This window comes from Symphalangus syndactylus, chromosome 6 (assembly GCF_028878055.3).
Source record: "Symphalangus syndactylus isolate Jambi chromosome 6, NHGRI_mSymSyn1-v2.1_pri, whole genome shotgun sequence".
NCBI lineage: Eukaryota > Metazoa > Chordata > Mammalia > Primates > Hylobatidae > Symphalangus > Symphalangus syndactylus.
Genome location: NC_072428.2, coordinates 47529220 through 47542565, shown reverse-complemented (window position 1 = coordinate 47542565; position 13346 = coordinate 47529220). Strand labels below are relative to the sequence as shown.

At 48.6% G+C, this 13346-nt stretch overlaps 1 protein-coding gene across 8 annotated transcripts in view; it reads right to left on the bottom strand.

Annotated features, from left to right (window-relative positions):
* Positions 1-13346, bottom strand: part of DENND2B (DENN domain containing 2B) — a 229234-nt gene that overhangs the window by 112432 nt on the left and 103456 nt on the right. For 3 of the 8 annotated variants that reach the window (XM_063641093.1, XM_063641092.1, XM_055282505.2), the window contains one exon: positions 12231-12319. The gene's annotated coding sequence lies outside the window, so the exon portion shown is untranslated. Of the gene's footprint in view, positions 1-3196; positions 3307-11506; positions 11735-12230; positions 12320-13346 lie in introns of those variants that run through there. The other 5 variants (XM_063641094.1, XM_063641095.1, XM_055282503.2 and 2 more) reach the window with 5 other exon arrangements.

Below are 13346 nucleotides of genomic sequence, written 5' to 3'. Positions count from 1 at the left end.
GTCACCCAGGCTAGAGTGCAGTGGCACAATCATAGCTCACTATAACCCTGAACTCCAGGGCTCAAGCAATCATCCCACCTCAGCCTCCCAAATAGCTGGGACTACAGGCATGTGTCACCATGCTTGGTTAATTTCATTTATTTTGTAGAGATGGGGTCTCATTATGTTGCCCAGGCTGGTTTCAAACTCCTGGCCTCAAGCAATCCTCCTGCCCTGGCCTCCCAAAGTGTTAGGATTACAAGTGTGAGCCACTGTGTCCGGCCTTTACCATCTTTTAATTACTCCATCAGAATACATATTAGGTCACAAATTGCTAATAAACTAAATGGGAGGGAGATTCCAGCATAACTCTGCCAAGGAAACTTACCTCCACTAAGGAGTACGGGGCACAGTTTTAGGAGCTCTATGCACCATCGAGGCTGAGCTTCTCCTGGTTCTACAGGGAGCTACTGTCAAATGTGAGCCCCTGCTTGTGGAAGGCTGCAGAAGTAAAAAAGCTGAAGAACAGGATGTTTGACCATCATCTAGAGTTTGGTCTTCTAAAGCAAAAATAACCTTACATTGTAAACAGCCTCACTCAAAGAGAAAATTTGTGAAGCCTCTACTCTTAGGAACTCCCCATTCTGCCCTAGGCCTGTCAGGGCTCAGTAGGCCCATAAATTGGCACTGTTGATATGACCTTTCCAGGCTGTATTTCAACAAGAGATAACAACAAAGCTCAGAGCTTTGGTAGCACTCAAAGAAGATTTGAGGGACTTAAAACACACTGCTAAATTTGGCAGCAAAAGTTCCTGTTCCCTGAAGTTGCAAAAGAAAATCTCTTTATAATTTACACTTGTAGATAAGGAGCTACTCATTCTCTTTAGAAACAGATTAGACCCTCCTCATCCCAATCCACCACTCCTCTGAAAGAGGAGTGAGACTGCTGGGGCAAGTCTCACCTGGGGCTGGGATCAGGCTATCTCTTGGGAAGATGAAGTGCCAGGAACTTACCTTGATGCCTCTTACTGCCTTAGCCACAAATGCCCAGAGACATTTGCCACTCTTCACTATCTAGAGCCTTCTGTCTCCCTCACCCTCCCATCAGCCTTTCCAATTCCCATTCTGCTCTTTGACACTGGGTCTGCCATGTCCCTATCCCTGTTGTTCATACAACACACATTACTCCTCAGAGAGGGGCCCGCTCAGCCTAGAGGCTCTTTTGATTCGGCCACATTCCCCCTCTGGTTTATAATTTCTTTACAAAAGCAAGGTACAGGAGCTCTGATCTATATGCTGATTGGGGGACATTTATCACTGCTCTGCTGATAACGTCTGCCCAAGACACAGAGGAAGGGGATATCGCCTCGCATTTCTCAGCAGAACAAACCCAACAGACAAGCCACAAAGAAATAAACACAGCTAGGCTGGGCGCGGTGGCTCACGCCTGTAATCCCAGCACTTTGGGAGGCCGAGGCGGGCGGATCACAAGGTCAGGAGATCAAGACCATCCTGGCTAACACGGTGAAACCCCGTCTCTACTAAAAATACAAAAAATTAGCCGGGCGAGGTGGCGGGTGCCTGTAGTCCCAGCTACGCGGGAGGCTGAGGCAGGAGAATGGCGTGAACCCCAGGGGGCGGAGCCTGCAGTGAGCCGAGATCCTGCCACTGCACTCCAGCCTGGGTGAAAGAGCGAGACTCCGTCTCAAAAAACAAAACAAAAAAAAAGAAATAAACACAGCTGCCTGGCGTGGTGGCTCACTCCCGTAATCCTAGCACTTTGGGAGGCCAAGGCAGATGGAATGCCTGAGCTCAGGAGTTCGAGACGAGCCTGAGCAACATGGTGAAACCCCGTCTCTACTAAAATACAAAGAATTAGCTGGGCATGGCAGCATGCACCTGTAATCTCAGCTACTCGGGAGGCTGAGACAGGAGAATTACTTGAATCTGGAACGTAGAGGCTGCAGTGAGGCGAGATTGCACCATTGCACTCCAGCCTGGGTGACAGGGCAAGACTTTGTCTCAAAAAAAAAAGAAAAGAAAAGAAAAGAAGAGAAGAGAAGAGAAGAGAAGAGAAGAGAAGAGAAGAGAAAAGAAAACACTGCTGAGGCTGGATGCAGTGGCTCACGCCTGTAATCCCAACACCACGGAAAGCCGAAGTGGGCGGATCACTTGAGCTCAGTTCGAGAACAGCCTGGGCAACATGAAGAAACCCCATCTCCATAAAAAAAAAAACATAAAAATCAGCCAGGTGTGGTGCACATTTGTTACCCAGAGGCTGAAGTGGGAGGATCACCTGAGCCAGGGAGGCAGAAGTTGCAGTGAGCCAATATCACACCACTGCACTCTAGCCTGTGTGACAGAGTAAGGCCCTCTCTTGGGAAAAAAAAAAAAAAAAAAGGGCGGGGCGCAGTTGCTCACACCTGTAATCCCGGCACTTTGAGAGGCCTAGGCAGGTGGATCACCTGAGGTCAGGACTTCAAGACCAGCGTGGCTAACATGGCGAAACCCCATCTATACTAAAAATACAAAAATTAGCCGAGTGTGGTGGTACAAACCTGCAGTCCCAGCTACTTGGAAGGCTGAGGCAGGAGAATCACTTGAACCCAGGAGGTGGAAGTTGCAGTGAGCCGAGATCGTGCCACTGCACTCCAGCCTGGGTGACAGTGAGACTCTGTCTCGAAAAAAAAAAAAAAAAAGGAAATAAACACTACTTGGTTTATAAGAGAATAATAAACATAACAATAACTGCAAACATTTTGTTCAGCAAGGAGGCAGGAAGTACTATTCTAGGCACTTTACATTTAGCATTTAGGCTTTGTTACAGCCCTATGAGATAATGCTACCACTGCCTCAATTTTACAGAAGAGGAACTAGGGCAGGGACAAGTAACTTGTCCAAGGTTACAGAGCTATTAGGTGGCAGAGGCAGAATTTGAACCCAATCTGACCCCAGATCCCAAGCTCTAAACGTTACTCTCCTATTGGATGGCTCCTCGCCTAAGACACAGATTTGTCTCTGGGCACCAACTGGCTCACCCTAAACTCTAAAGGAGAGGGGATTGCTCAGAAAACACTGGCATTTTTCCCCACTGAGAAAAGGAAACAGTGATGGCAATATTTACTCAAAGAGCTGGTCTAAGGCTACAGAGCCGAACAAATAAGTACCCCAAACATCTCTTAACCAAAATTTTCCCAGGGCACCAAGAGAAACCTACCTTCTTACTTACTAAAGGCTGAGGCCTCCTTGTACTGCCCTCTGCATTGGAGAACAAGCTTCCAGCCTCCGAGTTCTGAGAACCAAGTCAAAATGCTTCCTAGAATCTGGCTGATGGGGTTAAAGAAAAGTTACTCAAATATTTTTTAAGCACCAACTATATATGTTAGCCATTTGGGGAAATAAAAAGTATAAAATATTATACTTGATTTCACTCAACTTCAAGGAATCTAATTGAAAACGCAAGATATACACATTTGAAAAGTCAAGTCAGGGCCAGGTGTGGTGGCTCACATCTGTACTCCCAGCACTTTGGGAGGCCAAGGCGAGCAGATCACTTGAGGTCAGGAGTTGGCCACCAGCCTGGCCAACATGGTGAAACCCCGTCTCTACTAAAAATACAAAAATTAGCCGGGTGTGGTGGCACACATCTGTAATCCCAGCTACTGGGGAAGCTGAGGCAGGAGAATCGCTGGAACCCGGGAGGCGGAGGCTGCAGTGAGCCAAGATCATGCCACTGCACTCCAGCCTGGGCGACCAAGCGAGACTCTTTCTCAAAAAAAATGTCAAGTCAGGATGTCAATGAGAACACTGAATCTATGCCTTCTACTTTCTGGAAGAGGAGACTGAACCCTAGAGAAGTCAAGTGACTTCCCCAAGATCACCCAGCAAGTTAGAGACAGAGCCAGAACTAAAATTCAGACCTGCTGACTACCTGGCTGGGACTTTCTACCGCTATGTGTAGGCAGAGAAATTCACAGGAAGGATGGATTACTAACAACAGCAGCAGCTAACGTTTATTGAGAGCATATTTGTGTCTAGAACTAAGTCGAGTGCCTTACATAAATTAACGCATTGAAACCTTACAATAACCCTTTGAGATGGGTAATATTATCACTCCCGATTTACAGATGAAAACGCTGAGGCTTACAGAGATGAACTCACCAGAGGTCCACAGATAGAGGAAAAACCAGACTATGGACCCTCAGAGCTGGCTGCAAAGCCTATTCTATGCTCTAAACTGCGTCTGGAAGGGTACCAGGGCAGTATTTGTGGAAGCAGGGGTGAGGAAGGCTGAGGCAGAGGCCAGGGTCTGGAGCACTGAGAGCAGCTTGTGAAGGGCCTCCAATACCACACTGAGAAAGACCTCAGGGGCCCCACCTAGGCTGGCCAGCAAGAAAGGCGCAGGCGAGAAGCAGTTCTGGATGGACTGGTCTCCCCTGTCTGTGAGGGGTGAGCATCCCATAGCAAGAGGAAAGAGCTGAACCTGTGAAGCTGGGTTGACAAGGACTACCTCAGACTCAGGATTCCTGACCTCTCCAGTGTGAGCGGCTGCCGTGTCCTCAAAATCTCATTGGCCCCTACTCCTTCCTCTTAAAGGACACTCTCAAGTACCTTCCTAACGTGTAGGCCAGGTCTGAAAGGGCAGTCCTCCTTGCCTGCTGGTGACTTTCCAAAGCAACTGTCTTTCTCTCCTTACCTTGTCCATGGCCCCCTGTGCCCTTTCTTTGATCTTTCTGCCTGATGCAGGAGCCATAAGACATAGGGACCTGTCTGTCAAGTGGCAGGAACTGAACACAAGCAGCTTTGAGAAGTGGGGAGGAAATCCTGTGTTATTAGGAAATCTCATATTATTACACACCCAGGACTGCACAGACCCCAGACCAGACTACCTGGGGTCTTGACAGAAAGATAAACAAGATTCAAAATAGCAGTTACTTCTTTTTTTTTTTTTTTGAGACGAAGTCATGCTCTGTCACCCAGGCTGGAGTGCAGTGGTGCGATCTCAGCTCACTGCAACCTCCGCCTCCCAGGTTCAAGCTGTTCTCCTACCTCAGCCTCCCGAGTAGCTGGGATTACTGATACACACCACTATGCCCGACCAGTTTTTGTATTTTTAGTAGAGACAGGGTTTTACCACATTGGCCAGGCTGGTCTCAAACACCGACCTCAAGTGATCCACCCACCTTGGCCTCCCAAAGTGCTGGGATTACAAACGTGAGCCACCACGCCCAACCAGCAGCTACTTCTAAAAGAAGAATCTGGTTTGTTCCCAGCGTAGTAACATCAACCTGTTTGACAGACACCAGCCCACTCTCTTCAAAATGCTGCTCTAAGTTGATAATAATATACTGGAAAGCATTGGACATTTACTATGTACCAGGCACTGGCCTATTTACAGGTATCATTTCATTTAATCCTTACCACAACTCTATCAAGTACTATTACATCCATTCTACAGATGCCTCAAAGAAGGCTGATGCACAGAGAGATTAAATAACCTGCCCAAGGTCACACAGCAAGGTCAGGTTCTAAAGCTAGGCCTCTAAGACCCCTGAGTTATAGCTGTTAATCACTGCACTGCACTGCAATGCATGTCAGATACTCATACTAAATGCAAATGGATGGCCGGGCGCGGTGGCTCACGCTTGTAATCCCAGCACTTTGGGAGGCCGAGGTGGGCGGATCACGAGGTCAGGAGATCGAGACCACAGTGAAACCCCGTCTCTACTAAAAATACAAAAAATTAGCCGGGCGTGGTAGCGGGCGCCTGTAGTCCCAGCTACTCGGAGAGGCTGAGGCAGGAGAATGGCGTGAACCCGGGAGGCGGAGCTTGCAGTGAGCCGAGATTGTGCCACTGCACTCCAGCCTGGGCGACAGAGTGAGACTCCGTCTCAAAAAAAAAAAAAAATAAAAAAAAATAAAAATAAATGCAAATGGTTCCATCAGAATTGCTCTAAGGCAGCACCATGCACTCACTGAGTACCTAAGAGTCGCTGAGAGTTGAATAAACACACCACAGGCTAGTTCATTTTAAAACAATCTATAAAACTCAGTTATCAGAACTCCATAAGGTAGCCTGTGTTCCAAGTCACAAACACACCAAAAGTCAGTTCCTCGAACAAAACTAGAGTTTTAAAAATAGCTGACTTGATAGTTTTTTTCCAACTTTCCCATTTCCCCTTTCCTACAACTCCCTCCCACATACCCCATCCTTTGACACTGTCAGAGAAGCTTCAACACAGGCCTAGAACCCTCACCCTCCTATTTCCAGTCCTTCAGTTGGCTCTCTTCCTTCATTCGAACAGTGCTTGAAATCAGTCTGTTGGACCCTCCTCCTTTTTCCCAGGCTAAGAGCATGAGATGGTCATTAACCCTACCATCAAAACTCAGAACTGCAGCAGGTCTATGCTGCTTCTCTCTTAATCACACAGGCAGAGTGGGGGAGAGAGGGGAAGAAATAACTACAACACAACATCTATTAGAATATGACATAGATGGGAGTAATGCCCATACTTGATACTTCTGCGGTCCTTCCCAGCTCTTGGCCCAGACACTCCGTATTCACTGACTAAATGGGTGAACAGACCAACACTGCATAGATGGGCACCAGAGACGCCTCTGAGCCAAGAACAAACAAACAGAGGTGTTAACCCCAATGCCAGCCACCCCTACCCCCTCCACTGCTTCTGAGGGCCTGCACGACACTGTCCCCCTGAGCGCCCTGGGGGCAGTCTGGCCTTCTGCTAAATTGTGTAGGCCTCTAAGGTCAGTCCTTCTCTCGATTACCACCTGCTGCTCCTGAGAACTGCCTCCGCCCAGGGCCCCTTGACCAGCGCCTCACTCCTGCTTCCTTCCAGTAGTCTTCCCCCTGCCTCAGATCTTGTCTCCCGTAACCCTCAGTTTATCTCATTTTTTCCCAGTTCCAAATAATCCTCCATCCACTATGTGATTTCCAACAGTCCATCTCCAGCTCACACACAACCCCTTTGGTGATGACAGGTCACAGAGAGGAAGAGTCTGGAGCTTTCAGAAACTGTGGTGGTTTCGTGACAAGCCTGCAGGAATAGGTCTGCTTTGGTTAAGAAGGCTTCATAGGCTAACTGCATATAATTCACTCTTTTATAAGGACAGTGAAATCTAACATTCAGGCAGTTTTAGATGAGAAGAGTATAGCCGGGCGCGGTGGCTCACGCTTGTAATCCCAGCACTTTGGGAGGCCGAGGCGGGCGGATCATGAGGTCAGGAGATCGAGACCACGATGAAACCCCGTCTCTACTAAAAAAAAATACAAAAAATTAGCCGGGCATGGTGGCGGGCGCCTGTAGTCCCAGCTACTTGGAGAGGCTGAGGCAGGAGAATGGCGTGAACCTGGGAGGCGGAGCTTACAGTGAGCCGAGATTGCGCCACTGCACTCCAGCCTGGGCGACAGAGCGAGACTCCGTCTCCAAAAAAAAAAAAAAAAGATGAGAAGAGTATAGTGATAGTTTCAAAAGCCTCCCCAACAACAGTACATTAATCACATCAGAGCCAAAAAAAATAAGAGAAGGGGTCTTTTGGAGAAATTCTTCAATAAGGTAGTCTAGACTCAAATTTGACATCCTCCTCTCCCTTCAAAACACACACACACACACACACACACACACACACACACACACACACACACACACCCAGGAGAGCTTTCTGGGGCCTATGGCTACAAACAGAGACCTCAGGTTTTTTCTATCAGCACAATATTATGTGGCATGTTCCCGTAAGACAGATGCACCCAGTAGTTCCTCCAACCCACCTACTGAGACAAACACGCACGGCCCCTCCCCTCCAGGATGAAACGAATGCCTAGCCTCCCCAGCCCCCGCCTCCCCAGGAGAAGGCACACACTAATGCAAGTTTTCCCACAGGCTTTAAAGACAAATCTCTGCAGACTACGCCAGATGGTCTTTTTTTTTTTTTCGTTCTACACCCTCCTGGCCCCTTCTTCACTTTCCATGGCCCTCCAACTCAAAGAACTCAATTATCTGCCTGCAGATTTCCCCTTCCCCTCCTCGCAGCCTGCCCTAAACACACCCTCCCTCCTCCCAAGCCCATGCAGAGGCACAGAAGGAAGGCCAAGCCAGGGCTCGGAAGGGCTGCTACCAGGCCTCCCCCAGCCTCAACTATGTGTTCCCTGGGCTTGGCTGCCTCAGCCGAGTCTCTTAGGCCCAACGGTGGAAATGGGGACATTTCCAGGGCAATGACAGTTAACAGCTAAGAGCAGTGACAGGAAGGAAGATGTATTCTTCAATCATTCAGTCCCACCTGCCCCACAGGGAGGTGCTTCAGAAGGCCCAGGCCTCAGAGCCTCCCATCTCCCTGAGGTGCCAGGTGGACCTCCTGTAATGCAGTTCTTAGAATCAGATGTGGCGGGAAGTGGGGCACAGTCTCTCTTAGGTCTAGGCTACCAGTGGGGCCATGATACTTGGATTGCCCTCCTGAATCTGTACACCTCGCCCTTCATTCCAGGGAAAGAGGCTGAACCAGCAGAACCAAGGGTGTCCTTGGCCTGTTCTCCAGTGTATTTCAAAGTTTCACCTTCCCTGGGTGACTTATATCTAATTTTAGAGAGAGAGAGCCCAAGGGGAGAAGGTACAGGAAGGGGAGTAGAAGAAGGAGGAAAGAGGGAGTGAGAACAGAAATGTTACTTTTTAATCCTTAAGGAACATAGACAGATCCAATTTGTGACTCAGCTCTGGGAAGCCGGACTGATGGGAGTGGGGGAACAGCTGCAGCCCCAATCTAAGCTGTGGGCAGCTTCTCCTTCGGGCCTTAGAGGCTGTTGTGACATGACTCAACTAGAAGGGGAGCTGCTTATTTTGTTTCATTTTTTTAATCTGCCTACTACCGGTCTGCTCAAGGGCTTCTTCCCAGACACCACTCTGGGACACGGCTGGCAGGTTTTCCCCATCCTACAGTAAAGCTAGGGCTGTGGGTTAGGCGCTCTAGTATGCCATATGCCCTTTCAACTCACTGAGGACAGACCTGGGACTCTCCTTGCCTGGAGTCTCCCTTCCCCTGCTCTTCCATTCCTTGGCACAGTCCCACGGCATATCAAGAATCTCTGCCCTTGGAATTCCCACTTCCTTGTTTCTTTTTCTTTCCCCATAAGCTGTGGCCTTACGAGTTCCTGAAAGACCTGCCCAGCCCCCAAGAAGCCTTTCGGAGCAATAACACTTTCTCCCAGTTAGAACCCTGCCTTCTAAACCCAGAATGAAGGAGAAAGACCCCTTTGCCCACGGCAGAGTCTGCCCAGCAGGACCCCGCAGGATGAGGGAACCAGGCCTGGCCTCTTTTCCAGCTGCTAAAGTGTATGATGCCACAACTCTACAGGCAGCTGTGGGACACAGGAAAAGCAATAGGTCTTTTGGAATACCTCTCCTCTATACTATATATAAACACATGAGTCAGGTGACCAAGGAAAGCTTCTTCTCTGCAGGATCGTCTATGTGGCTCCAGGTCTACGGCGAACATCACTCTTATGAAATGACCCAACCCACGGAAAGCAACACTTGTTTCCTTAAACATCCTGAAGAAGTCTTTTCAGATTTTTCTCATGTTTACTTATAAATGCAGAAAAGAAGAAGGCACTTTATAAAATGAGAGAACCAGAACAGGGAGGCAAAGCGACTTTCCAGAGAGAGTTGGGTCATTCCTCAAGCTTCAATTCACAACACGTTACATTAGATAGGACATGATTTGTTTCAAACTACTTTCATGGAAGTTATCCCACTGGTTCCTCCCAACAGTCCTGTGAAGTTGTTCTTATTACCTCCACCTCACAGGTAAGAATCTGAAGCTCCTATTAGTTAAGATACTTGCTGTGGCCACCCTATGGGAACAGAATCTAGCCGTCGACTCAAGTCTAGCAACCCAAATCCATTATTCTTTCTGCTATACCAAAAGAAAGAGCACCAGCTCCTGAAACTGGGTCTCTGCTAGCCCTCTTCACACATGTGAGGGTGGTAAAATTGAAGAGCTCCAACTACACACACAAGTAGAAAAGAAGGCTGAGGTTCTGGATTTACACTGCCAACTAAGGGCCCACTGGCTCAGTGTTACGCCACATCCCTCCAGCAAAATGTAGGTTTCAACTAAGCAAAGGATCCCTGGAGTGTAGCAAGAGGAATAACTTCATAAGTGGACCATCTGAGGTCCAGGGCCATGGAGTTCACCCCTGTGGACCCTCAGGCCACAACCATGATGTATACATGTACACATTTTAGGGAGCCAGAAATGGGGACATGGCCAGTGCTTGCATTGGCAAGCTGACCCGAAGTTAATCAGAATGCCCCCTCATTGTTTGCCAGAATACAAAAGACATTCTGTTCAGAAAGTTCAAGAAAAACCGAAGAGCCAGGATAGCAGCTGTTCCCTCATCCCACAGAGAAACCAAAGGCATCTGCAAAGTTCCCTGAGGCCAAGAAGTGAATTTAAGACATAACATGGCTCAAGTGGAAGCACATCCCCTGATGGGTCTCCCTTGCAGGGAGTGTTTGCTGCATTCATCCTCCTAATAATATTACTGACGACCCTGCTACCCTATCACCTATAAAACTGCCTTTCTGGGAGGGTCTCCTTTCCTAGGCCACACAGCTCACTATGTACCACTCCTCTAGGTCAGAACAAGTTTTACCAAAACTTAGGGCAATCAGCGTAGGAGTGCACAGCGTGGACACTGCGTGCCCTGAGATTTGGTCAAAATGTAACCAAAGGAATCTACCCGGCACAACTACAGTGCTTCATGTTCCCCAGCTCTTAGCAGCTGCCGCTGAGAGCTCACTCTGGGACATATGGATGAGAAACCTGTTTGCAGGCCCCCCCAACCCCAAGCCAGCCCCCTCGTCCACCTCTTAAGAAAGTCTGTGATCGACCTTTTAATGTGGGAGGACAGCTTGATTCTTACCAAGCTGCCTGGAAGAGAGAGAGTGCAAAACCCCAGCTCAGGCATCCCTGTGACAGTCCCTCTGTCCTAATAAATGCTCTAGAGGGACTTGGAACTCACCACAGGCTCCTCGCTGAGCTTAATTAGCCTTTTTTTTTTTTTTCCATTACAGGTCAGACATAGCAGCACCAAGAGACAAAACAGACAGTGTTCACTAGGACGAACAAGCGGCTCAAAAGGCACTGGAGTTTCCCTGTAAGAACTACAAACACCACGGGAGTGATGTTAACTCAGATTTTTCCATATAAAAGATGCTTCCTGTAAAAATATCCTGTGCCTTTGTGCTAAATAAAAGTAAAATGATGCTTTTTAGAGTGAAGTCTAAACACCTCAGATTCAGCAAGAGTGAGATCAGCTAGATTTGCAAAGTCAAGAAAATTGGCTGTTTCCCTCCTCCTTAAGCTAATACAATCCAACTGTTGGAGCATGACATCATTCCTGAGCCCCAAACCCCGAGCAGAGACTACAGACACTCGCCTGCCTCCCAGAAAACAGCCGGAGAGAAGGGCCAGGAAAGGAGGCCAAACGATCCCAGCCCGGAGCTGCCCTTACCTGAAAGTCCCGCTGCTTTCCTGCCCACTCCATTCTCACACCGCAGCCGGCTAGGGAGCCCAGGGCCCCCAAATCCACTGGCTTAAGCTCTGATACCTGCTGCGAGCTTCCCACAGCTCCTTCCTCTGACCTTTCGTGGCGCTCCTCGCCGCCAAGTGAGCAAAGCACTGCTAGCCGGCCAGGCCAGTTGTCATGGAGACCCTGTCCTCGCTAGGCGGGCGCGCGCACAGCGGCGCGCTCTTGGCCTAGCGCGTGCACAAGGGCGCTCTCTTTTTCTTTCTTTCTCACTGTCTCTCTCTCTCTCTCTCTTTCTCAGTTCTGGGAGGCTTCCATGAAACAGCACTGTCTTTTGATCAGCTCAGTTTCTGCATGCATTCCACTCCTCCTACCTCCCTTCCAGTCCAACAGGGGCTCTGAACTGCTCCTGGGAACTCGCTTGAACAGCTCAGAGGGGAGAAGGGAGAAGACAGTGAGTGGACTTGTTTTCTTCCCCTCCAGTGTCTCATTTTTTATAACTTGGAAGAATCCCTGCCAGGGGGGGAGGGAGCTAGCTGAAGCGCTTGGAGGGGAAGCCAGCCCTTCCTCTGGGTCCTGGAGCTCGGGTAGGAGGGACCCTGATGCGCTGCCTTGACTTGTTTGTGCACTTGGGATTTTTCCGGGCAGCAGTTAGGGCGGAAATGCACTCACATCCCAGGAGCTCGCCTGGACTGGCCTCTCTGCTTACCTTGCTGCCTGTCCAGGTTGTGGCGATGGCTTTAACCAGTGCAGGGACTCATGGTACTAGTGGTGGCGCCTAAGCAGTCTCTCATCTTCCTGAAATGGAGAGCAAAGACACTCGGTCAGGACCAGGAAGAATCCTGGGCAAGTCGAGAGTCACAACCCAGAAGACAAACCTGACACAAATACAGCCTTGTCTGTCTGCCCTGCTCGGGGTCTGCAGCTAAGGCGCAGGCTTCGTGGGAGCTGCTGTCACAGTCAGTAATAATACTGCTCCTGTCAGAAAATGAGCACAGTCCCTGGGACACAGCAGACCCCCTAAGTTTAGTCCCATCCCCATCCCCATCCTGTCCCTTCCTCTCCACCCTACCCAGCATACATTTATGCTTTGTAATATTCTTTTTACATGTATCATTTTGTTTGATCCTCATAATCTTTTGAAATACACTGCACAGATATTTTTATGACCATTTTTTCAAGTTTATTTATTATTATTTTTAAATTTCTTTTAGAGACAGGATCTTGCCCCATTGCCCAAGCTGGAGTGCATTGGTGCAATCATAGCTCACTACATCATCAAACTCCTGGGCTCAAATGACCCTCCTGCCTCAGCCTCTGAAGTAGCTGGGACTAAAGGCATGCACCACCATGCCTGGCTACTTTTTTAATTTTTATTTTTATAGAGACAGGGTCTCACTATGTTGCCCAGGCTGGTTTTGAACTCCTGGCTTCACGCAATCCTTCTGCCTCAGCCTCCCAAAGTGCTGGGATTACAGGCGTGAGCCAGCATACTGGCCTTATGACCATTTTATAGATGGAAAAACTGAGACTCAAAGAGATTAAACATTTGATCTGCACTTATACAGTTAGGCAGTCAAAGAACTAAGAGAAGAAAGCAGCCAAGTTCCCCCTAGTCCAGCACACTTTCAACTAAAGTATATTGCCACCTGATTTCAAAAACTGTCAACTTTTTGATAACTGGTTATGAGATAACACTGGGCTCCCAAGGGAAGGTAGAGAATCCTTGTAAGTTGTGGTGAGATAGGCTGACTACCATCCTTTCAGCCTAAAGACCTTAAGACAGCATCTCTGAGATGTAAAATGTCCTGATGCACAGCTTGGA